The following is a 26424-nucleotide window of genomic DNA, read 5'->3' on the forward strand; positions in this document are numbered from 1 at the left end:
TTGGTACGCTCAGAACACGCCCCTAGATCACACTGATGTGCTTCCATAAAGGTATGTCTTTCTACTCCTCGGGTGGGAAGTCTGAGAGACTAGCTGTTGTTCACCTAACCTTAGAAAAGTCTCTGAGGTCTCTCTGAATCACATGTCGAAACACCAGTCCCCCCACCCCTTCCCTACAAGCTGCAGGAGCAACTGAAAAAAAAAATCAGACCTGCAAAAAAACCAAAACAAAACAAACCAGAGGAGTGGTGCAGGACCAGCACTAAGAGAAGCGAGGCTTGCTCCCGGCTGAAACGGAACATTTTACACTGCCGGTGTCTCGGCTTTGGAAACCTAAACAGGGGGATCCAGAGCAAAAGAAGAATCTGATTTAATCTGGGCAGATGATAATTCACAAGATTTTAGAGAGGATATTCAGGTCATGCCACAGAATTTCACGCCCATCAGTTCCACCCGTCAAAACCCAAACAGTCACGCATGGCTTAAGTAGCAGAGAATTATTTCCCTACATCAGTGGCAAAGCAGGCGTTAATCCAAAACACACACGATCAGCCTAAACGCCTTAAAAATAAGATACGCCTGCTTTTATTTCCCCCCCCCATCATTTAATCGCCTCTCAAATTAAGGTTTAGACAGCCTGAGACATTAGCATCAGAGAGCGCTGCTTCCGGTATTACCAGATAAGCTATTACCAGAGATAAACTACTGCAATCACTGCTAAAGTAGGAAATAAAATCCAAAGCCAGGGAAAAAAAAATAACTCCCCCTATAATTTCTTCTATTAACAATCCCATTTGGTCAGCTAAGAACTTTCTCTGGCCTAGATGCCAGAGACTGCCCCGAGGAGGACTGTAAATCTACCAACTGTACAAATGTAATGAGATTTAATGGTAAGTCTCAGATGTTTTTAGCTTGTCCCATTTCAATAAGCAAAACACATCTCGGCAACGCAAGAGCCCGTCTCAGCTGCCTGGTGAGGCGCGCACACAATGTAATCTGCTGGAGCGCAGGCTGAGAGAACAGAAAGCCTTAATTATGCAAGAAGCGACACACAAAAGCGGGAGAGAAAGAAGCGAACAACATTTTCTTTCTCCTAGAGGGAAACTCAGAAACCCCCCCAGAAATGATCCATTTTGTTTGACTAAAGAGAAATAGCTACAGTAACTCAGCTCATGAGGATGGGGCTGGGAAAGAAGGAAGCCGGGACAGGCTGGTTTGGTGGCAGTGGACAGGATCTTGGCCTGGAAGCTCTCTTGGGTCCATTGCTCCATGAGCTGTGTCACACAGGGGGCTCTAGATGGCCACAGGGCAGCTCAGAATGTGCCCATCACTTGCTTCTCGAATGCTCACATTGCAGCTCTGGGCTCAGTGCTGCCGTGGCGTGTGCCGCTCTGAAAAAGGGGTGAGAGATCGCACTGGGATTTCCCAGTTCACTCTGGATTTTCAAAGGACATACGGGGGGGCTGAGGGGAACCAGTTCTGCTCTCAGGTACGCAATCTTCACACACGCAGAATTTTATTAGGTGCTGAACCTGTGTCCCCAAAGGCAATAATGGGCCCCCGTAGGCTTACGTAGTCTCTCCTTCGGATTCTCCTAGAATGTGACTTATCTCGCTCTACAGCAGTTCCTGGCAATCAGCTGGAGATGCTGAAGCATACAGAGGTGAAATGACTCATACAAAGTCACAGAGGCCGATCTGAGATTAGAATCCAAGGCTCCTGACTCCCACTCCTGGGCCCTATTAGGGCATGCTGCCTCCGGAGAAGGATGTATTTACAGAGCCGTTGTAGGACTAACATAAGCAGAGGAGGGCAGGAGCCTTTTTTCTGCAGTCTCTCAGGTATCGTGGCAATAATAATAATAAATAGCTGTAACATTTTAATCCTGAAGGATCCCAGAGAACGTTCCAAACAGCCCTCTCTAAGGTACACGCTGCATGACACCAGGGGACAGGGACTTTGATCAAGAAGATGTAACCTATGCTCGGTGACTATGGATCTTTGTCCCCCTCTAGTGACTACTCCCTATAGATGACAAGAATCAACTACAGCTGCTGTCTAACAGAGTTATTCCTTTAGCTCAAACAGGACAGACCTTTCACACTCAATCTCCTTGGTTTACTCCCCACGGTGGGGACCTGACAAAGTCCTATTCTTTTAGCAATGCCCAGACCCTAAGAGATTTAGTGTTCATGCAAACCCAAAAGGCCTGTGTGCAGTAAATGGCTTGGAATTCAGTCCATTTGCTTGGGAAGGATGAAGGATCGAGGCAGCCCTGCTGTGATTTGGGCATGCACTACAAAGGGACTCTGGGTGTTTCAGTGCTTGCGTTTAGACCGCTAAGCTTTCCCCCGGGGCAACGACAAAACCATCCACAATAATGCACAGCACAGAGCAAAACCATGGCTTGGCGCTGAGACCAAAACAGAGAGAGGAGCTGCTCTCAGCCAAGGAGCCGGGAAATTCAATCTTTGCTAGAGACAGGCCCAGACCAAACCACCCCAGATCTAGACACCCCCAAACTCTGGAGAAGTTGGGATCTAGAACCATCTCCAGACAGAAAGCCAGGCAGACTCTGCACTGCTCCATATGCAGGCAGAGGGATGTGTCAGGGACAGGTGGTCTCATGGCTCTCTGCAGAGTTCTTCGCAGAGATTTCACGCTCTGGTACTGTTCTCTCTGCGCTGAGCCGCAGGGAGGATTCCTCGCAAGCTAGTTCTAATGCAGCCATTAAGAAGCAAGTCCCTCTGTGGTTATTCCAGCTTCTCACTCAGCACTTAACCTGGAAACTCGCCGGTCTTGATTGAATCCAACCCCTTTCCTATGTACATGAGCAGAGTTCAGTGTTTAATTGGCTCCCTGCTGCCTAGGAAGGACACGACCACCTTACGAAATCCTGCCCTGTCTTGCAGAGGCGCACTTGAATAAGGGAGAGAGGGCAAGAGGCCTTTTTCCCACTTCATTCCCCAGCAGCTCTGGACAAGAACCATGCAGGAACCCAGACTAGCAATCTTGTGAGCACTAGGCTGGCCACCTAGTTCATGCACCTGGCATGCGTGGCTAGCTCCTGCACCTGGTTGCAAAGACATGTAGCCAATCAGCTTGGGGCCAGGCTCATTCTGATTTGTTGGAACTGAAACCTTTAACTGGAAAGGGTCAATTTTGACAAATTTCCTGTTTTTTTAAAAAAAACCCTGAATAATTTTTTTCCCCAAAATGTAAGATTTTCAAAATGAAAAATTCAGTTTTTCACTTCAATACCATTTAAATTTTGGAAATTTAAGTTAATTCAATTTTTTTTATGATAAATTAACAAAAGGTCAAAACAGAAACACAAAGTTTTGGTTGACCCACAACCAAAGTGGGGGGCAGTATTTGGTTGATAGGAATTCTTGAGAGTTTGACTACCTCTCCTGATACGGGAGGGGACAATTTTTCAGAATTGTCCCAGGATGGGAAATGAGGCCCCTGGCTGGGGGCGAGGCATACTCTGTGCATACACATTAGTCTAGTCTTGTCGAATGAGGGCAAATGGCAAGCAGAGAAGGTACACCTGCTTCCAGATCATTTTATAAAACACAAATGACCGCAAATAAATAAAGACAAAGCAGTGCAGGCTTTTGTCAGCTCTTGTGTTGTGTGTGGTGCAGCTTCAGCTTCCTGTCCTGGCTGCTATCACCAAGGGAAGTGATAATATGGGGAGAGGCATTTTAACAGGGCAATGAAAGAATCCAGCTGGGGGTCCATATGCCAACTGCCAGTGGTGAAAAGTCTCAGTTAATGAATGTGGCCAGGAAGAATGAAGGGGATGAAGTGAGGGAGCCTGTTACCTGCACCAGCTGCACAGGGGTCTTTAGGGTGAGATGATTTATTTATTTATTAATATTATTTGTACTACCTAAGAACCCCAGTCACGGACCAGGACCCCATTGTGCTAGGTGCTGTACAGGCACAGAACAAAAAGACAGTCCCTGCCCCAGAGAGTTTACAATCCAAATATAAGACAACAGAAAACAGGTGGATAAACACGGCCAGATGGGGGAGCACATGGAAACAATGAGACAGTGCTGGTCACCATGATAGGCATAGGTGTGGGAACTACGGGTGCGGGGGGTGCTGCAGCACCCCCAGGCTCCTGCCCAGGGTCCAGGCTGCCGCCCTGTGTGCCTGGGGCTCTGCTATCGCTCTGCGCCCAGGGTCCCGGCTGTCACCCCGCTCACCTGGAGTCCCAGTAGTCAGCCCTGCACCCAGGGTTTTCCTCCCAGCTCCGCGCCTGGGGCTTTCCTCCTCTCTGCCCGGGGCTTTCCTCCCAGCCTCAGCTTGGGGAGGGCGGGGGGTGACAGGGGTAAGGCAGCTGGCTTTCAGCACCCCCACTATTAAAAATGTTCCAGCGCCACTGATGGATAGGTGGTAGCCTGTGCACACCCGTTGCCTAACTGTTGTCAGCTTTCTTGTAGGCTTCACAGCAAAGTAGAGTTAGGGAGTGTTTAGGAGAATGATCTGGTGTTTGCAAAGTGTTTGGTCCATCGGACACGTTCCTTACGTTCTTAGAGTTCGTGGGCCACATGGACCCTGGTGGGGTTACCTCAGGGATGAGGCTGGTCAGTTATTGTTCATTGTTATGTAATCACTGACGTCCTGACCACCTGAGGTCATAGCAGATCCCAGGTCATTTTTTCACAGAAGCCAGTTGGCATCGACCCAGTGATACGATCATAGTCAAACTCATTCAGATTATATCCCCCCCGCACACACACACACTCTTCAGTTGCCATTGCATACCCCGGTCTGTATTTTCTGTACTAAACTACTGTGTATCGGACCCCGGAGGTGGCTGCACATCAGGGTGTGTAACCTCTAGGACTACAGCCTACCTTAGAAGAGTGCCATTAATGAATGCTCTGGGGTCCTTAGACAAAAGGGGCTGTAGAAACGCAAAGTGCAATGGTAACTGATTCGCACTTTTCACCTGCTAAAAGTTGATTCTTGATCCTGGACACTTAATGCTAGAGTTCCTAGCCCTGCGTCTTCTGACTCGTCCCTGCAGGGGATATCTGACCAGGGAACAGCATGATGGAGTGTTTACCTTTCTTTCTGGGAAATGGGGGCAGGAGTTAGGCCTGCCCTGTCCTGTCACTATTACACATGCCTGTGATTAAGAGCACCCTTGAGTATTCACATGGTGCTGAGCTACTGAGGCCAATTCACCTGCAGGAAGTAGAGCATGAATACTGTGTAGATCACGTAGGGAAATGCATATTCTAAATGCTCCCTATCTCCCAACATGTCACTCAAACCCTTTGGAGACTGGGATTATTTTGCTGAAGACAATGTTTAAGTGTTTATGGCACTGCCGGAGAGTCAAATGTTCTGATGTTTAGCCTCCTCAAATGGCTGCAATTCACAAATAAATTACAGACCGACAGTCAGGTGTTTCACAGATGCGGTGTTCCAGGGAACAGCGTAGGGAAGGATTTGCCTGTGTGGTCTTGGGCATTGTCCCATTGACTCCTCCACTTCCTACAGAAGCTTGCAGTGTAGAGTATTAAAGGTTCAGTTTGCTGGTTGGGGCTCTGTAGAGCAACCATTTGATAATACACTTCTGCCATGTCAGCATCACTAAGATAAACAGACAAACAATGGGTCAAACCCCGAGGCTCTTGCTCTTCCTTACTCAGACAGACAGTAAGTCCCATTCAATCAAGGGGACTTTTTGTCAGAGCAAGGATTTGGGCCTGTATTAATAGAGAAGCTCGTTGCTAACAAGCATTTGGCTTCTGCTGCTCCTGGAAACGTGCCAGAAGGTAGCAGAGCCCTTCCCCACTGGACATGTGCTCCCCAAATATTACAGACAACTCTGCTCACCTTCAGTTTCAAACAAAACAGACATTAATGTATAGACTGGACAATGCTTTGCACTTCAATAGAACCCTCCACCTGGGGGATGAAAAACACAAGTGGGTAAGTCACTTCCCCAAGGTCACACAGTGAGTTAGTGGCAGAGGCAGGATCGTTACACTATGTTTGCATCCACAGAAGTAGAATACTGATTGGCGTTGAAGGAGCTGCCAAATATTTTGTGCCATCCCCTCAGTCCTGACCCCCTTGCCATATTGATCCTTGCCAATGTCACGAGGCAGGGCTGACTGTCAGCAGGACAGAGAAAGGGCAAACAGACTGTACGTTTCACTTAAGCAATAGGACCCAACTGGCATTGCATTTCTAGGGGATGATAGCACAGCTCCGGGTGGTGTTACAAGGGAAAAGATCTCAGGTGGCTAAGAATGCTTGTAAAGTACACTCATTTCCCCACCCCCCTATCCTTACTAAATGGCATTCATGCATCCAAACAAGGGAAACAATCAGACCTATGTACTCGCACGGATTATTTCCTTAGAGCTCATGAAAGGTCCCAGACTCATTGGTCTGGAGGCTGATGTTCTCTGGTTATCCTCAAAACAGGTGCTGCCCGGGCAGCAGCAGTGTAAGAGGAAACCAGAGGAAGAGGAGCGAGAAGCCTGCTCTCCTTGGGCCAGTCAGCCCTTGGCTTTCTTGTTCAGACTGCCAAGAAGGGACTGTGTGGGCATGTGTCTGCTAGAAACTGGACTGTGAGCCATCAACCCACCATCAGATAGTAACGACGTATCACCGCAATTAACACAGCCTGGATTCCAAACTCCAGCCTAGAGGTTTAAAGTTGTACATCTCCAGCGCTGTATGCAGGTGTGGCTGACCCGGATACGACATCACTGACAGCCCATCAGATACCAGCCACTGGGCTCTGTCTCCAAAAGCCATGTCCTCCTCAGACCTGAACTCCTCTCTTTTGGGTCTGTTGGAAAATCCTGCCCATGATTCCAAGCTTTGTGCAGGTGGCCAGCCCAGGACACAGGGTGATGGCAACTGAATGAACTAAAGGGAAGGGGCCTGGCAGGAAGGAAGGTACTTCAGAGATGGGAGGGTTTGCAAACCTGCCCAGCTATTCTGGGTGGTTTGCAGACTTTGTGAGATTATTCAAGTCTCCTGCAATTTACTTTTTCCTCTAATTCATAATTTACTATTTTTAAATTCCTGGGATTTAACCCCCAAGTCAGTTAAAAAACCCGCTCTTTTCTAACCCAAGAGTAGCCGGGGCACTGTTCGTGGGTTAGCAGAGCCCCTCACAAACCAACCTGGCCCAGCTGGGATCTGTGTCTGTTACCGTTTATTCTTTCATTTGAATTTCTCTTTCTCTCCACCTCTTTCTGTTCATAGATTCCAAGGCCAGATGGGACCATTGTGACAGTCGAGTGTCTGGCCCCCTGTATAACATAAGCCATCTGACTGCCCTGAATTAATTCCTGTTGCAATTCGAGCATATCCTTTCCCTGCATTCTCTGTCCTTGCTCTCCGCTCCAGTCCATACTCAGCTCCGTTTTCCCCCCTTTATCCACTGGATTTATTCTCTCTCTCATTCTCCTGATCTCTTTCCCCACCATCTAAGTGTGACAAGAATCCAACAGCACCTGAGCTCGGGCTGAACTTTCAAACCTTCCATATCTTCATAAGATTGGAAATTAGACAGGAGAAGTTGGTCCCTTTCTAGTCCCTGGGCACCGGCAGGGATCAGCATATAAGACATGGCTCCTCCTTTTCCCCCCACCCCCACCCCGTCCCCAAACAAAAGGCAGGAGAACCAGAACTCAAGGAGCTTCCCGCAGAAACACTGGCACAGTGCAGGGAACAGCCCTGGGGTAGCTCAGGGGAGACACACATCCTAGTCTTTAAAAAAAACAAACAAACAAAAAACCTCCAGGGGGTTGCCATAGCTACAGGTTTAAGTTGGTCTCATAGAGGCACAGGTCCAACCTGTCTAATGAAAAACAAGCTGTATTTTTCCTTATTGCATCCGAGTAAGGTAATTTGGCTGCAATGCAAATTCAAGGGATTGTCATCAATACGCTGCTGGCCCTGCCCGGCCAGACAAAACGACCAGGAACACATTCCCTAGCTTGCAATGTTGTTCCCCAACCTACCTAAGCCCACCCTTCCACTGCTAACACTTGTTCCAGACAGATCGGCCCAGAGGGTTCGATGTTCAGAGGTGCCGAGAGCCCACGACTCCAGCTGAAGCTGCAAGTGCTCAGCCCCTCTGAGGATAAGGATTTCAGTGTCCATGGGACAGGCAGGGGGGGGCTAGTGATTGGCTCACATTCCCCTCTTATTGTGTCATGCCATATGCTGGGATTACCGTTCAGAAATTTGGCGCAAGTATCAGTATTGCAGGTCATGTCTGACACAGCAGAAGAATGCAAGCGCCTTCCTCTGCACATAGTTTCAATGATAAGGGAGAGCAATGTGGCTGGATACCATGGGTTTTCCTACAATGACAGGCTGCAGAATCCCTTTTTGCTATAGATTTTGAGGAAGGATTTAACAGACACATGCGATATCGGGAGAATAAACACAGACAATAGTCCTGAAAAGTAATGTTCAGGCTCTCTCAGCAACTTCTATTAAAAACCTTCCTGTAAATCTCTTTTGTTCTCCCCTTCATTCAGTTACAGATTATCCCATGATACGAGAGAGATTTATCTTGAAATTCTCACTCATTCATGGGTGAAAACCAGAGAGAAGAAACTCATGCAATTTATATGGATAATTTCAAGCATTAACATTAAAAAAATCCCGCACACAAATAGTTCTGCTGAAAAACATGGGGGCTTCAGAGAGCTGCTTAGATCAAATGTGGAAAATATTGATGGTTCCCAGGGATAACATCGCTCAGAAATCAAAAGAGATGTTGGATATCTTGTATCGCAGCATTAGGACGTTGCAACCGTTGCCTTTGAAATGACTCTTCTAAAGAGGCTCCTTAATAATGATATTATAATTAATACTCTCCAAACGGTAGCTGATTATTCATGTCACCAGCCCTGGGCAGTAGCACTGAGGCATAGAGATGATCACAATTAATGCACGCGCACACACACGCACACACACAGAGATTTGCCTTGTTTTTGAAGCCTTAAAGTGTCAGGCTCTTCGGTGGGCAGACCCCAGATGTTTGGCCCTTGGTTTCTAGAGGATCTTCATCACACGACTGCCTACATCTTCAATAAGTGACCTGTGATTTTGGGGTGCCTTGGGATTTGGTGCCCAACTTGAGACACCCTGAAGGATCCAGGAAGTACTAAGCACCTGCCCTCTGGGAGTCAGGTCTCAAGCTGGGCACCCAGAATCACTGCTCGCTTTTGACAACTGAAGCCTAAAAGTAAGTAAGCGACTTCTCGCCTCCAGCTGGCCTTGTTTATACTCAAATACAGGAAGGGGCAGGACAGCAGGCGAGCCAGAGTGCCAGCAGCAGCAGTAATGGCAGCTATTCCAAGAGGTTTTATACTTTATACAGCTCCTTGCTATTCCTCTTGCTGTCTGACAATATCCAGTTGCAGAATTGGGCTCTGATTCAGATCACCTCCACTGCCACCCCAAGGAGATCAGTGTCAGTCAGTGACAGCAGAATTCCACTGCTCCTTCCTTGAACGGTGCTGACTCTGAAGCAGGGAGCTGACGAGGAGGTAAGTTATGTCACTAAATGATGCTTCCTGCCCAAAGGCCGAGGCTTGCAAAGGGAATGACGCAAAAGGTCAGATATTCAGTGTAGCAAACCTTTAATTAAAACTTTCCTAATGTTCCAAATTATCCACCACTTCCTCCTAGCCGGAGGTGTTTGACCGCGCAGCAGCAATCACCAAAGACAGCTCTTCATTAGCTTCCCTTTTAAAAAAAACAGTTTATCTTCTGCTCAGTATCCCCTTGATCCCCTGATATTTCGAAATCTGAACAGTTCTGGCATGCATGTGCGTGTTGGTGCTGACCTGCAGGTGATCATCTGAATAAAGCTTGTTAAAATGAGGGGGAGCCATCAGCGACAACGGCCCAGAGATTTTAAATGTGATAAAAGTCTGCCAGCTGGTGAAGCCACTTACAACGTGAACAGCGCCAGAAATCTCTTTTGGGGATTACAAATATCTTCACGCCTGCCCCCAACTCATTGTGGGCCCATCCTTACTTAGCACATGCTTGACTGCTTTGGGGAAGTGGGACACCTCTGTGCACAGGGCTAGCTCATATCTCTGCACCAGCTAAGCCCCACTTAGAATTTATAGGTCTCATGCTGGCACTCAGACCAGGGATACATTTTAAAACCTTTTAAAATCAGAGTTAAAAAAATTAAAAATTTCACCCCAAGCCAGGTGGCTCTACTTAAATTCGTGTAGAGAAAACTTCCTGCCAGACTTGGAAAGGATAGATCCTGTTGCTCTTTTCCCTCCTTTAGCCAGAGCTTTTGCAATTTCCCCAACACCTCCTGGGAAAAAGATCAGTGTTTGCTAAGGACCCAATCCTGCTCCCACTGAAGTTGATGCAAACATCAGGGTGTGAGTGAAGCACCAAGAAGTGCTTTGCTGCCTTAGGCTCTGCAAAGCTGCTCTCAGAGTTCAGTAGCAGAGCGCTTTGAGAGAATCATAGAATCATAGAATATCAGGGTTGGAAGGGACCTCAGGAGGTCATCTAGTCCAACCCCCTGCTCAAAGCAGGACCAATCCCCAATCAAATCATCCCAGCCAAGGCTTTGTCAAGCCTGACCTTAAAAACTTCCAAGGAAGGAGATTCTACCACCTCCCTAGGTAACGCATTCCAGTGTTTCACCACCCTCTTAGTGAAAAAGTTTTTCCTAATATCCAACCTAAACCTCCCCCACTGCAACTTGAGACCATTACTCCTTGTTCTGTCATCTGGTACCACTGAGAACAGTCTAGAACCATCCTCTCTGGAACCACCTCTCAGGTAGTTGCAGGCAGCTATCAAATCCCCCCTCATTCTTCTCTTCCGCAGACTAAACAATCCCAGTTCCCTCAGCCTCTCCTCATAAGTCATGTGTTCCAGACCCCTAATCATTTTTGTTGCCCTTCGCTGGACTCTCTCCAATTTATCCACGTCCTTCTTGTAGTGTGGGGCCCAAAACTGGACACAGTACTCCAGATGAGGCCTCACCAATGTCAAATAGAGGGGAACGATCACGTCCCTCAATCTGCTCGCTATGCCCCTACTTATACATCCCAAAATGCCATTGGCCTTCTTGGCAACAAGGGCACACTGCTGACTCATATCCAGCTTCTCGTCCACTGTAACCCCTAGGTCCTTTTCCGCAGAAGCCACTCGGCACACTGGGGACTGCCCAGAGAGCCGCAGCATTAACTGTCTGTATGTCCAGCCTGAGGCACAGAAGATGCTGGCATCTTGATTTGCTCCAATCGGCATGGAGCTCCACATGGATCAAGATGGCACCCTGTGTAATTCATTTCTCTGTTCCCAAAGCTGACCCTGGTTCCAGTCCCACCATTGTTTTTTTCTTCCATGGGTTTATAAAATGCCATGCAGGGGGCCCATGGCTAGGTGGGAGATGGTCGCCATAAAAGATTCTCAGGTGCCATCATGTCTTTTTTCTCACTATCATCAGAACTGGTACTCAAGGGTATTCTGGCTTGAGTTACAGCTGGGAGAATATTAGAAGGAACTGTTTACCTGATGAATTGTTTGAAGCATGTCGTGACATCCTCCAAATAATTAGTGCTTATGAGGAGCTCCCAGAACTCTCCTCAGGACTAAACCAAGAACAGGTGCGTATAAAGTTCTTTCCATACTCTGGCCCCAAATCCTGCAACCAGACCCCCTAGCACGGACACCTGTACCCCTGGGGAAGAAGATGACTCACTGGTGGTGCCTCCTTGTGGCTGGGCATGGTGTAGCAGCTCTACCTCCCCTCTCCCTCCCAGGTGTCTCCTGCCAACAGCTGCTCTGCCTATGCAGTGACCAGCCTCACCCCGTCACTTGGCCCTCTAGCCAGGTCCCTTTAAAGTCTCTCCCCTTCCATGAACAAAAGCAAGGGGAATTAATGCAAATAAGCTGAGATTGTAAGAAGCAGAGGGGAACGACTCCCTCCTCAGGGTGCACCAGGATCTAGCCCTCCTTTCCCGCAGTGGTTGTCTGGGAAACTCCTGGCTTCCGCCAGCCCTTTTCTCAGGGACTGAAGGTCTGCTCTGTTCCCTGCTCTGCCAACAAATGAGCCGCTCTGCTCCCCCTTTAACCTCCCCCTTGCAGGTGTGGCTGTGCGGGGCTGGCAGAGCCCAGAGCAGCTGCCTAACTCCTTGTTTTCCAGTGTGGGGTTTGTATCCCCCATCACATCCTACAGAGCCCAGCTGAGCACTAGGGTCTCTCTATGTGGATCTGACTGCAGGAAGACAGAGGGGGTGTGAAACCATGTGTGCAGGAACTGTATATATGTAGGTTGTCTATAAACACTGCTCTTGCTAGCATGATTTTTCTGGCTAGTGTGGAGAAGGGGCTGTGCACACTAGGGACTGTGAAATAAATATGCTACAAAATAGTCTTCTTGACAATCTAGTGGAGGGGCTATGAGGCATGCCACGTAGCACAGAAATAATCCAGTCTGCATACCTGTCACTGAAACGGTGCTAGAACATTTCTAGGAAGTTTGCCTTTCGTTTTTAGTCAGTTTGGGTTCTCATGCGCTGGTACAAAGTTGCAATGTTTGCATTTACAACGGAATGTTTGACTCTAAACCAAAACAAAGCATTGGCTTTTTTAATAAGTTTTCTGAAAATATTTCTCTCAACAATATTAGCTTTTCTAACCCTTCCCTTTTTAAACAAAACCTAAATGTTAGTTCTGACAGAATCCCTTGCATATTTCTATAATGAGGCAATTATAGGCTACTGTCGTCAATATTATTGTTATTATTGATGGGTTATTTACTAATGATCCTGCTAGATTAAAGTTTCAAGACATCTACCTGACTTTTGCTTGCCAGTCCTAACATCAAACAAGTCAGACGACATGCTAAAAGGCCCCCAGGGAGGCAGCAAGACCAGCTGCCTGCTTGTTGAAGTCTGATCCCCATTGTAGTCTCATGGAGTCGTCAGGATGTTCTATGAAGGTTTATTTTTAAAAAATGACAGATTATTGGGGAGGAGGGAGGAGAAGGGGGAAACATCCTCAAACTAGAAAATGCCTCATATAGAGGAGCCGATTCTGCTCTCGCTGATCCCTGCATAAATCAGGAGTACCTCTGCTGAAGTCAGTGGTGTTAAATGGGTGCAAAGTTAGGCAGGCAACAGGAAAATCAGGCCGGGACTGTTTGCTTTTAACAGGTTTGCACAAATTACGTTTGGCATCTCCTGGCACATGCCTGGTGAGGGCATGGATGCTATTCCCAGCACTGGCCAGTTCGTTCACCTAGGACTTAGCATGTTTGGCATTTCCTGCCCTCCAGTGCAGAGCAACATGCTTGGGTTTGGGTTCTGCACGGTGCTGAATGCTATGTGAGGTGTTGAGTGCCCTCTGGGTTTCCTCTGGCCCTTGAGAGGGGAGAGCCTGCAGCACCATCAAGGAATGAACCCGTAGCTTAAGCCAACCTTCATTTTCCAAGAATGCCTCACTGAATTGAGCTCCTCTTCCTGTTGCCACCAACGGGGATGGGAGTTTTGAAAATGACTTCAATGACCGCAGGATCACACACTGGGTTTCTAACACAGAGCAGTCACCTGACAGGCTTTTAGAAAATCCTTTAAATTGGGCGTACATCTGAATGGGAAACGATTTAACTGCTGCACGCTGTTCCTCCATAAGACAAACAGATTTTTGTGTACTCTCAAGGGAAGCTGCCTCCCCATGACTGGGTTTCCCCCCTTTCTTGTCTGTACATAGAGAACAATCTCAGAGAAAACCCACAGTGAAAGACAAAAGTTTGGAACATGTCCCCGATCTCTATTTGGTCTAATAATAATAACAAACCCAACAGAAAACCCAAATCAACGCTTAATACCTATGTACTCCCATGCTCACACCTACAGCATTCCTGAGGATCCATTTATTCCCTGCATCACACCAATAATCTTTCCAACTAAGGAAGATTAGAAAGAGCTCCCTTTGCAGCCTTTTATTTCAAGTCCTTAATTAGCCAGAGAGAGCAAGGTTGAAATATGCCCGTCCACTCACGTCCTTTGTGCTGCATTCCTGCAACTCCCACCCATGCTGGCTTGCAGAAAGAGACTGGAACAGATCCTGGACCTCTCACACGCTCAACCACTAGGCCATCATTAAAGCAGCCAAGCTACCAGCGGGAGTATTCTAAAGCCTATAGTGCAGCTGAGTCTTTGGCCACCTCGGCATCATAGGAGTGGGTCCTAGACTTCATTTACACAGACTATCTCTCTATTTAACATACACATTTGTTATTAACAAACAACCCTGCCCCCAGTAATAATACAGGGGCTATTGTATTGCCAATGATTTCTATTGCTGAAAGTTAAAGTGAGTCAACTTGCATCAGTATTTTCTATCTAAGGAGACGTTTCTTGACAGCACCTTTTGCAAGGGCTGCCCATCAGCGTGAATATTCAGTTTCTAAAAGCACAATAAACCTTTACGAAGATCATCCTTTCCGTATTGCAAATAAAGTGATCACTGAAGGACGGCAAAACTCGCCACTAGGGGGACAAGGTGATTTTAACAGTTTTATTACAGCTGAGATTCTACTGGGGACGACAGCCCAAGCTGTCACTGGTTGTTTCAACAGTCATAGGACCGAACCCGTTCCAGCTGTATCGGCCTCAGCCCTGGACCACCTGGCGCGATTCTGCCATGCCACCACCATTCTCTTTCAAGGCCTGGGTTGGCTGGGGCAGCTTCAGCATGTGCTGGGCGTGCCACGAGATCTCTGCTGGCAGAGGCTGCACTGGGGACCCCAGGAATCAATGCACTTTTGGAGCTGTGGCCTCCTGGTGGAAGGAGACCAGCAACCACTCTTGGGGTCCGCTCTGAAAACCAAAACCCGAGGGTGAGGGTTTGTAAAACCAAATGTCAGATCACCCTAGCTTGGCCATTAGGGAGATGGGAAAAACCAGGAGCACTTTCTCTCAATCCCGCTAAGCTTTGGTGGTTTTGTCAGTATTCTCAGAACAGCAGCTCCAACAGAAGCCAAGGCCCCATTGTGCGAGGTGCTGTGCATATACAGTCCCTGCCCCAAAGATCTTATAGTCTAACTAGCAAGACAGACAAAGGGTGTGAGAAAGGAAGCATTATTATCCCCATTTTAGTGATAGGTCACTGAGGCACAGAGAGATTAAATTGACGTCCCCAAGGTCAGAGACAAAGTCTGCGGCAGAGGCTGGAACTGGACTAAATCCAGATCCCAAGTGAGATCTAATGGAACCCAGAGGCAAACTACCACTGCAAAACCAAAACACCTTTCCCGCACTGGGAATGCTTAAAAAGGCAAAGAGAGGAAATTGGTGTTAAAGAGTTAAAGAGAAGGGCAGTGATGTCATTTTCCTCACAGGTTTCAGAGTAGCAGCCGTGTTAGTCTGTATCCGCAAAAAGAAAAGGAGGACTTGTGGCACCTTAGAGACTGACAAATTTATTTGAGCATAAGCTTTCGTGAGCTACAGGAATGCATCCGATGAAGTGAGCTGTAGCTCACGAAAGCTTATACTCAAATAAATTTGTTAGTGTCTACGATGCCACAAGTCCTCCTTTTCTATTTTCCTCACAGAAAATCTTCCCTTTTGGATGGTCGGTTCAGTATAACTGCAACTGCAAGTTGTACACTTCAGTGCACATGTTTGGGAACTAGAATGGTACTTGGGGACTTGAATGCACTTCACTTCAAACCGAGGAACGATAAACTTGTTCCACTGTAAACACAACAAACAGCAACCTCAATTAAGTTAATGCACCATCTTTTATTATAGTATCTAACGCGCATTTCTACTGTGAATGGTACCAATTTTCAAGTCTTTATATCTCAAGAAATTCTGATCTGCTTTAGCCCTGTAGGCCATTGGTTAAGAGTCAAAGGGAGATAAATGCTTCGGGATTTGGTACTATGCTTCTGCATTCTTCTGAGAATTTCGGGGCACATACGTTATCCAGCAATCTGTATATTTACCTTTCCTTCGGCAAGTGAGCTCCCTTTCACTAATTCTGATATCCCTCTGAGCTCCCTTTGGGTAGTACCGTTCTTCTCAAACAGTCCCAGATTTGAGACGAATAAGGCAATCAGATTCTGTCCCTTGCCAAAATAAATGGAACAGGCAACATTAAAGCGTCAGTTTCTTGGTCATTAAAATCAAATCTAAACAGAATGACATGGTCTTCGGGCAGTCATCTGGCCAAGCCACTTCAGGTCGTTCTCTATATTAATGTATTAAATGGTATAAGAGCTCTTTCTCCCCAATTCACTCGGGAAAGTAATCTCAGTTTTACTTTTTTTCTCGATATGCCCAGCACTTACAGTGTTCTTCAGATAATGAGCTACTGTAGCTCCGGCTTTTTTGATGAACCTGAACTCGTGAACAGTCTTTGACTCCCTATTTAGAATCTAGCAATTCAGAGGGCCTTGTCTCCTACGCATCAAAGAGATGATCTGTGGTCATCCACTTCAAAGATGAGCCAATTATCATGGATTTAGAGGAAATTTGAGACCACACAGCAAACTCCCACTTGCTTTTCAAATGAGACCTATTGTTTAAGGATGAGGACCTCTAAGGGTTGTCTCGCTGCCTAAATGCTTGAGATCAGACCATAGTTAATGAACCACGCAAGAGAGAGGTACCCTGTAGCCAGGCAAAATCCAAGCAGCCAAAAGAGGCCACCCTGAGTACCCAGAAATAAACCTGTAGGCTGTGTAGGGTAAGAATCAGCATTTTCCGAAAGCCAGGCCCACAGTTGGAGTGAATCAGCATTGCTCCATTGGGCAACAGAACTATGCTCCTTTACACCTGCTGAGGTCTGGCTTTATAAATCGGATACAGGCTTTGTGACACCACCAGCATTTCAACAACCAATTCTTAAAATGGAGTATTTATTGGTGGGTGGCAGCAGGGGTGGATTAGGGTTTTGTGGGGCCCCTGGGCCAGAGCAAAGTGGGGGACCCTCCCTACCCCTTCTGCCTGCAGTCCCCCTGCCCCTCGCTGATTGCTGCTGCTGTGGAAATGGGGTCGGGGTGTGGAGGCTTGCCCCACTCCACCCTCCTGGCTGCCAGGGAGCGTGGGGTCGGGGCGCAGGGGCTTGCCATGCTCTGCCTGCCTGGTGCTCTGGCCGGGGTACAGGGGCCTGCCCCTGCGCCCTGACCCCACTCCCTGTCCGGAGTGCTGGGCAGGTGGAACGGGGCAAGCCCTTGTGCTCCGACCCCACTCCCCGGCTGGAGCGCTGGGTGGAGCAGGGCAAGGCCTTCCACCCCGATCCAGCTGAAGTGCCAGGTGGGTGGAATGGGGCAAGCTCCCATACCCCGACCCCGCTCCCCGGCAGGAGTGCTGGGCAGGCAGAGCAGATCGGGGCATGGGGGCACCCATTTTTACGGGGCCCCCCAATAGGCCTGGGTCCCTGGGTCTGGGCCCTTTTGGCCCAGTGGCTAATCCACCACCAGGTCGCAGAATACTCAGGTAAGCTAGGAACCCTGTTCGGACGCAGATAACTCTGCCAGCCTAGCAGAGTGATAGACACCCCCAATTGACAAGTCCAGACCAGTCCTTAGACATAGAGGCAAAACTGCTGTAATAGGCAGGCAAACGTGGCACTATTTCATACTGTTCTCAACTGCATGAAATTACAAATGGACCTGGTCTGGCTCACCCTCCCACCAGCATGAACCAGGAGTAATTTCACTGAAGGCCATGGAGCTATATTGGTGTGATGCTGGTGTACGTGATGCCAGAATCAAATCCCTACTCTTCTGCAGAATTTGGGAAACATTTTGGCATCTGGATCAAGGAAGGAGCCTTGTTTTTGAAAATATTCCTTCCGCCCCCTGCCCCCCCCCCCCGCCCTATTTTGTGAATGGAGATTATTAAAGTTTCATTCATTGAACTGGGAGTGGTGAAAAATTAAACAAACCAGTAACCCAACGGAGGCACTGGGAGCAAAACATCGGTGGTATATCTCGAAAACTTACCTCATCTAAATGATCCGCTGGTGCCTTCTGGCATTAAACTCTATGAATCTATGATCCGAGCCTGGAGATTTGTCAGCGTTATGGACACGCACTGTGGCATTGTCTGACTAACCTGGCTCAGCGGGAGATCTAATCCTTCCTCTCTCTCAGGAGTAGTAGGAAGTGGTAAAGGAATCCAACTCAAAAAAGAGATGTTTGTCTCCTCAAACCTCGTGTCCTGGGGACAGAATCAGATAAAAGGCTCCCTGCACATGCTACAGGTCTTAGAAGATTCCTATGACCTCTACGGTATCTCTGACTCAAGAGAGGAATATGTCTTGTCATATGTCTGCCTCCAGTCGTTACTCCAGCTGAAAGCGTGATCACTAGTGGTTAGAGAGGGGACTGGACTTCAGGACTCCTGGTTCCTGTTCACTGCCTGACAATCTAGGCAAGTCTCTTAACCTCAGGGGCCCACGGTTTCCCTATCCGTAAAATAAGATTAATAATCATAGAATCAGAGAATTATAGGGCTGGAAGGGACCTCAATAGGTCCTCTAGTCCAGCCCCCCCCCCCCCCCCACTGAGGGAGGATTAAGTATAATATTTACTTCCTTCTAGGATTTTGCGAGGCTTACTTAACATTTCTAAAGTGCTGTGAGAGCCTTAAGTGAGAGCTGCTACTGTATCCGAGTGCAGAGCATTAGCAGAACTGTGTTTCTTGCCTTAACACACTGATTCTAGTATTACTGTGCTGCCTGCAATATCTGAGGAGTCTTTTCACGCTTGGACCCTGGACAGACTCCACTCTGTCCCTCAATATGTCCGAGAGCAGCACGTTCCCTTTCAGAATTACATGAACCTGCCCGTGGGCTGATCCAACCCATCACTGAAGTAAATGAAAAACTTCCCTTGACTTCCATGCTACTTGGATCAGGCCCTTGGTCTGGCTAATGCTGACTGCAGCTTTCCCTTGGGTTTCTAATGACTCTTTTCTGAAGTGTACTTTAAAAAAGCAATTATTGCCTTGCCATTAAGGCTCTCCCCTCTGCATGGCCGGATCACTTGATAGGAGTCTCTGAAAATAACCTTCAAACAATAGATCCCCGTCTTGTTTACTGAACATTTCTGAACTCGACAGTAATGCATCCAGATGTCATCTGTGCATACTGTGGGCCTAACTATTTCTGGAAAGACACCCAGGGCAAGTTGGATATTGTCGGATGTTGTTGTAGATGGAGTGTGACAAGATTCTGTCTCCTTGATAAAAGCTGTGGAGCAGAGAAGGAAGTCGGAGCTCGTCACAAGGAGGAAGAGCCCCTTACGCAATCCTGTGCTGACCAAATGTGTCACCGTATCATTCCAGCTTAGAAGCTGTCTGTACATCTCTAGTCTGATTGTAGGACTGTACACAAGGGCTCCACTCTTCATCTTGGAATCAATCAGCATGTTACCAAGCAAACAAAGGTGTTGATCCTGCTGGAAAGGGTTTGGCAGGTTCTGCTGACACTCTGTCACAGGGGACTCTTTACCCAGCTGCGTATCAGGAATGTGGGGGTGGCACTGCAGAGAGAGCAGCCCAGGAGCTAACCAGCCCTCAGGGAGGAACCATGGGAACAGGCAGGGCCTGGGGCAGGGCGGGGTGGGGGGGAAATTAGGCTACTTCTGTGTTGTTTCATTTCGGAACGAAACCAAACCAAGGACGGGGATAAGTTCTCACCCCCCCACAATTTGCGTGGTCTGATTGGAGTTGAGTGGGGGGAAACCACCTATTCATACACTCGGAACAGGATAGAGAAAAAACCCAGAAAACCATTCAAAATAAAAACTCTGAAAAGCAAGAGACAACGGCATCGGATCCACGAGAGTAAATAAACAGCTTCCCCCTCAGCCTGAGTCATTCTTCTTCTATCTTCATGGTATTCACTCTTTACAGTGAGCATGATTCGATGCCCCTTTGAGAGGAACTGCAGGCAAGAAAACCCACATAACATGCTGAGAAATGGAGGAAGGAGAAGTATGCGATACCATGACACTAACCAGGCAAAAGTCCCCCAGGAGTGCAGGGGCAGAGCTGCCAATTACACAGAGCTTTACACCAACTCAAGTAAGAAAATAGTATGCACGAAAATGTAGGGAGCGTGGGGAAGCAAAATCCAACTGACTTTTACTCCCAAGCACAAAAATCCCAGACCAAACACAAAGTTTACTAAAAGCCACAAAGCCTAGAAACTGTGGGGTACTGAAACCTGTGTCATAATTGCAGGCTGTCACTTTCATTTGTAAGGGGCTTTCTGGTCCTGCATGCATGCTAGGAGGCTCTGTAGAGAAGCCTGTGATCGGAACCTGTCTGGAGACAGCTGGCCTAGAGTAAGATGGAGTGAGTTGTACACTCGCTGTATTAGGGAGCAGTCTGTTTTGTCTCTCTCTGGTTTTAGGTTTGTGTGTTATTGTTCTGAATTTTAAGGAATAACGTAGCATTAGGTTGCAGCCTTCTAGGAAAAGTATTTGTTTTTATCTAACTTCTGTTTTTGTATGCCATGAACATAAAGAAATCAAGCAACATTTACCTGAACTGGTTTTCTCTACCTCTTCCTGGAATCCACCTTCTCAGTACTGAAGCTCTAAGTAAGAATACACTCATAACAAGCAGCCACAGCTCCAAAAAGACCACAGTAAAGTCCAAATGAGGAACAATCAATGTAGCAGGAAGAGAGATGAGAACACTGACCCTGCCAAACAAGGCAGCAGCTCAGCAATAGGCAAAGTGCTGTCAGGCATCACTTTCAGTTTGGTGGATCTTGCAGGGCTGTGTGGATTAGCCTATGTGATCTCTAGATGGTCCCTTCTCCAGCACGTGGCCCTAATCACATGTTGTCTTCTTCTGGAGCCTGCCCTCATGATTCTGACAAGATACAGCTCTTGCACTCCACTGGACTCTCTCTTTAGCAGTGCATGTCACCCCGCCCCTGGTCATCACCTGGATAACTGTGTGCTCTGCTAGAAATGTTTAACCTTCCTAATGGCCAGGAGGAGAAGCTAGTGGGCCTGGAACCAGTATTGGCTTGTCATTTTCTCAGGAAACCTTTCAGAGAGCAAGGGGCGGAAAAGAATGTTTTTGGGAGGGGGGGGTTCCTGATGTCGCTCAGTCTTCTCGGGCAACCTGATCACTTCTGTGCTATTGCAGTGATTCCATTGCTTTAGAGGTTCCTGTGGCCCGCTTGTAAGTTCCTTATCTTCAGAACTTGTACAGCACAGGCTCTGCAAGACAGGTTTCCCTGCCCTGCCCAATGTACCTCAGCCCTGGTCTACACTACGAGTTTAGGTCGGATTTAGCAGCGTAGTGTAGACCTACCCTCAGTCTCAGTCTGGAGAGACCACCCCATACAGTGTGGACAAGAGTTTGGTCTACACGAATCACTGAATCCCAGGTCTCTCTGCTGAAGTGTATTGCTTTAATACATTTCCCCCCCCCTCAGTCAGAGGGTAAAGACATACCACACTTATCTGCCAGGAGGGAAAAGCAATAAACAAGGAAACAGAACAAAATGTGAGCAAAATACATGCCACATGCGTACTCATCTCACGACACACACACACACATACACACCCTGTCACCCATCCTTTCTTAAAGATTTAAGAAGTTGCATCTTTAAAAGCCATATCTCCCAGGACGCCAGCCACCTACATGCCGCTATTGACCATATCATTATCTGTGACACTGTAATGAGGGTATGGCACAATGTAGCAAGTCATGGCTATTTATCAATATGACATCGTTGCCTGTCAGCAATTTATAGCCAAATGCGAAGACCAGGAGTCTGTGCTCAGTTATGTAAGAGTGACTTCGATTAACCTGAAGTCAGCAGCAAAACTGCCTCATGGAGGCAGGACGGGACCATAAGTATTTAGGGTCAAATTTTCAAAAGTGCCCAAGGGTGAGATATAGAGAGGCATTTAGCTGCCCGGTGGAACTTACAAAGAACCTAAGCAGGTTAGGTATAGATGCTTTTGTGCATCCTGCTCAGTGCCTCTCTGCATCTTTAGGCACACAGACACCTTTGAAAATCTGGCCCAGGTCATTTAGGAGCCTAAGTCACACTGAAAATCAGAGTCACTTACGTACTTTGGAAAAAGTTACTCTGTCTGTAAACTTCTGAGGCTAGAGACCTTGGGCTAGATTCTGGTCTCAGAACCACTGGAGTTTTGGGTGGAGGGTTGCAACTGATTAACAGAATTGGACCCAATGACAGGAATGATTCAAAATGCTTAATTTAAATGCCAACGTGAACCAAAATGAAGCCTAGTTAATAATCACAGCAGCTGTTAACTTTTGGACATGAGTAGGCAACACACTCAGGAACTAATTTTATTTATACTCTGAATTCATGGCTGAGAAAACACAAAGAGACAAGTGCATTGTTGCTGTTTCCCTTTTTTCCCTCATGCCCCCCAAATCAGCAAAGATATAAAGTGATTGCTTTGTGAAAGTGATCACTCTATATCCCACCTATCAGTCCTCATCCTCAAAGGAAACCTGCACAACACTTTCAAAAGATGAGCCTGGCAGCTAGGGTGAGCAGAGGTCCCGATTTTATAGGGATAGCCCAGATATTTGGGGCTTTTTCTTATATAGGTGCCTATTATCCCCCGCCCCCTTCCCGATTTTTCACTCTGGTCACCCTACTGGCAGCTTAAATGCATAACTTTTCTAGACACTGAAACATCCTGATTTTAATAGAGACACTGGATTCATGCCTCATTACAACAATCTGTAACCCTCTAACCCCCTTTTTATCCTATGACTACAGGGGAGTTAATGGGTCACTTCACCTTCAATGGTCCCTTGGAATATGTGTTAACTACTTATGCTAAACTATCTGTTTCACCTCTGAGTACATTTCCCAAGCCTGTAGAAGAGCTCTGTGTAGCTCAAAAGCGTGTCTGGGTTACCAACAGAAGTTGGTCCAATAAAAGATAATACCTCACCCACCTGGTCTGTCTTGTTATTGTTAGTCAAACATGCTTAGAAAAGACGGATACAGGAGCTATCACCTTTCTTGCATCCAGCTCTGTATTTCTCTGTCATATTAGACTTATGTCCTTTGATTGCAGTTCTCTGACCTGTTTCTCCACTTGGGAGCAGTGAAGTTTGTTTATCTTAATATCTTGGGTTTGGGACAATCTATAGAAACCCATGTGAATGCACCTGCGAGTTTCCCCAGGCATCCAGAGATGGAGCTCTACCTGGGACAAATGCTTTGCCTGAGTGGGTGGTTCCTACTGGAGTGCCCTGGCAGATCGCTGTCCGGAGAGTGAGAAAAAATTCAACTTCAGATCCACTCTGACTCCTGCAGCTGTCACTAAAGAGTATGAGAGAGGGAGAGCTAGCCCCGGAGTAGCTAATAATGGGACCTGTGTACTTATATAGCGGGTTTCCCTCCTGCCACCCAGAGAGCCGATTTAATGACCCTGCATTTTAAAACTGAAAATACAGACATGGATCAGTGTCAGCACAACAAAAACCATGTTGAGTTTCCCAATTTTTTAATTCATTCCGCTCTTGGGGGTGGGATGGGGGAGGATTCACCAGTTTCCTTGACACGGGCTGAGCAGGCATAGTGTACAATCCTCTCTCCCTTGTCCCTATTCAATCCATTCAACATCAGGGGACTCCCCTCACCAACCTCCTTGCTGTTCACAACTGTATTGCAACAAGGCTAGAGTCTCCCCACTACCATCCTTGCATGTACTCCGTCAAGCCTTGTGGATTAGGGGTCAAATCTAAAGGAGTCCACAGTAGCAGCATCACTCCCTCCGCTGGCATTAGAGCTGTTTAAAAGAGGAGGGAGCAAAAACAGGTTTGGATGGAGGAAGAGGTGTGGGGGGAGTGCTCGGGAGTGGGGTGGGGGCCAGAGAATGAGAAGTAGTATGGAAAGAAGAGTACTGTAAGGGCAAATGACCACAGAGAAGGATGAGGTGTGGATAGGGGTGGAGAGAGAAGGGCACCCAAAGGGAGCAGATGATTTGGTTGCAAATCAAAGAGCCTTTGCAATTTCAAACCCCCCCCCCCCACACACACACACACCAACTCTTACCTTTCAACATTGGAATTGTGCCTTGATCTCTTTCAGGCGAGGACCTCCTTTCGCAAAGCCTCCAGCTTGGAGAGCATCAATGCAACCACCAAATAACTAGAAAACAAAACAACCTAACTGCACGCGAGTCGTCCCGAAGGCGGTGGTTTTAATTGAGGTGGGGGGGGGGGGCACGCTCGCTCGCTCGCTCGCTCCCCGCCCAGGCGCTGCTACCCGCGGCAGGTCCCGCCAATCAGACCAAGGCCATGGTGGCTGCGGAGCATGGCGCCCTCCTCTACTCCCGGCGAAGTTCCGAGGTGGCACGAAAAGAAACGCGTGTAAACAAAACAAAAACAACCCGCCCTGGACAAGCAGCCGCGGAGGCGCTGGAGGAGGCGCTGCCGCGGCTGCTGCTCCCCGTGGTGCTGAGGAAGGAGGGAGGGAGGAGGGAGGAGGATGCTCCCCGTGGTGCTGATGCTTGAGGACGTTCGCTGCCGCCTGAGCGCTAGTCCCGGGCATGGAGAGCGGAGCTGCAGGCGCGCGCGGCCCCTGGCTGGCGCGCGCCAGCCCAGTCCCCGGGGCTGAGGGGGGAGACACAAGGCGCACGCGCTGGGGGGCTGCAAGCGCGGGGGAGCTGGAGTAAGCCCGGTCTGCTCCGGCGCCCCTTCCCCCTGCCACCTGTGCAAAGGGAGCAGCAGGATCCCCTAGCTCCAAGGACGGTGCTGGCTTGTGCTAAGTGCAAGGGGGCGAGTTGGGGGTGGGGGGGCCGCTAGGGAAATTGGCCCTCCCCCAAAGACCCTGAGTAGTTGCCCTGCCCCTGGGGCGCTGTCTCCCCAGCCCTCCCTGCTGGCCGCAGCGTGCTAAATAACAGGCTGGCATTGCTCTGCCGTGCAACAGACCTGCCTGGCTCTGAAGCACCTTGGGGTGGTTTCTCCTCTTCACTCTGCAGTTTGGAGAGCTTCTCTTCCCGTGGCTTTTCTCCTCCCCCCCCCCCCCACCCTCTGACACAGCTACCCCTACACCTTTGGGGGGCTTGAACCCCCATGCCACTGCAGCTTTGAGAGCTGCCCCTCCTTAGGGAATTCACAAGGCACTGGGTAGTTTTGCCCCACATCACGTGGCCCTGCCGAAGTGGAGGGGCCTGGGCTCTGGTGTTAGCTCCCACGGCCACTAGACTGCCTGATCTGCCTTTGCCCAAGGTGCACTTCCCCTGTAATTCTGCTCTCAAAAGCGACTGTGAAAAACAGCCTCTTCATATTTAACAGACCCCCTCCCTGTGTGAATTCACTCCAAGGGGCCATTGGAGTTACTCTGGCTTCACAGCAGTGTAACTGAGGCATTGTCTACACACAAAAGTGGTACCACTTCAACTAAACCAGTATGGTGAAAGTGTTACAACCCCATGAGGGTGTGTGAATTTATAGTGGTTCAAAGGTGCTTATACTGGTATAGCTAGTCCCACATGGGAAAGGGAATAAGCTATAAGTGATCATTTTGCCAATATAACTGCATCCACATGAGGGGTTGTACTGGTATAATTATTTCAGGAAGAAAATTACACTGCTAATGGTACAAAATTTTGTGCAGATCAGGCTTAAGAGAAGAATTTGGCCTCTGTCAATTTGGTGACTAAACTTCGTTTGTGCTTAGGGCTCTTATTAGCCTTGCCCGGCCAGCACAGCTAGGGGAAAAGGAACTGGATTCCATTCCTTCTTGTGCATCAGCAGAATCACTGACTAATTACAGGGCCCATTCACTTACACCTTTACAAATCCAGTGAAGTCAACAAGGGCAGAATTTGAAGATGCCTGTGTCACCAAAGGCACAATTTGGTCTGCGGCTTCTTCATTACTGAGAATGTGAAAGGAGGGATCCAGCTTGAATCTCATCTCCCTGACTGAGTTTGCAGGGCTGGCAGTTAGGAAAATCAACATTTTTCACTTAAAAACCAAGATCTTTTTTTTTATCATGGAACTCCACAATGCCCTTCAGACAGTGGGTGTTTCACATTTTAAATTGCTACCTCAAATGCAGTTTATCATGAACTGTGTTTTTGGAAATGGTTCAGTGAAATTTATTTCCCTACCACAAAACTTGAGTTTCTTCCCTTTCCTAACATGGTGAGAATTTCCTGCTATACTCGCTCAATCGGTGCTACAACCATGTGCTCTTTAAAACACACATTCCTAGTGCTCAGCTGCCCGTTAAGAGGGGGAACAATGTTCTTCCTTTGAATTTCAAGTGCAAGACTAGTCCTAGGTTTCCAGTTCCACATGCAATTAAACCACACTTGCCCCCCGCCCCACTCTTCCTTCAATTAACTCCCCCATCTCTGTTCCAGTGACCTCCCTCTCT

At 48.0% G+C, this 26424-nt stretch overlaps 1 protein-coding gene across 3 annotated transcripts in view; it reads right to left on the reverse strand.

Annotated features, from left to right (window-relative positions):
- Positions 1 to 24644, reverse strand: part of FAM163B (family with sequence similarity 163 member B) — a 61852-nt gene extending 37208 nt beyond the window's left edge. Inside the window, exons 1-2 of one of the 3 annotated variants that reach the window (XM_043530441.1) lie at positions 24091 to 24615; positions 16010 to 16132 (exon numbers count right to left, since the gene is read on the reverse strand). The gene's annotated coding sequence lies outside the window, so the exon portion shown is untranslated. Of the gene's footprint in view, positions 1 to 16009; positions 16133 to 24090 lie in introns of all 3 variants that reach the window. The other 2 variants (XM_027823518.3, XM_043530442.1) reach the window with 2 other exon arrangements.
- Positions 24645 to 26424: the final 1780 nt, after the last annotated feature.

Source organism: Chelonia mydas, chromosome 16 (assembly GCF_015237465.2).
Source record: "Chelonia mydas isolate rCheMyd1 chromosome 16, rCheMyd1.pri.v2, whole genome shotgun sequence".
Lineage (NCBI taxonomy): Eukaryota > Metazoa > Chordata > Testudines > Cheloniidae > Chelonia > Chelonia mydas.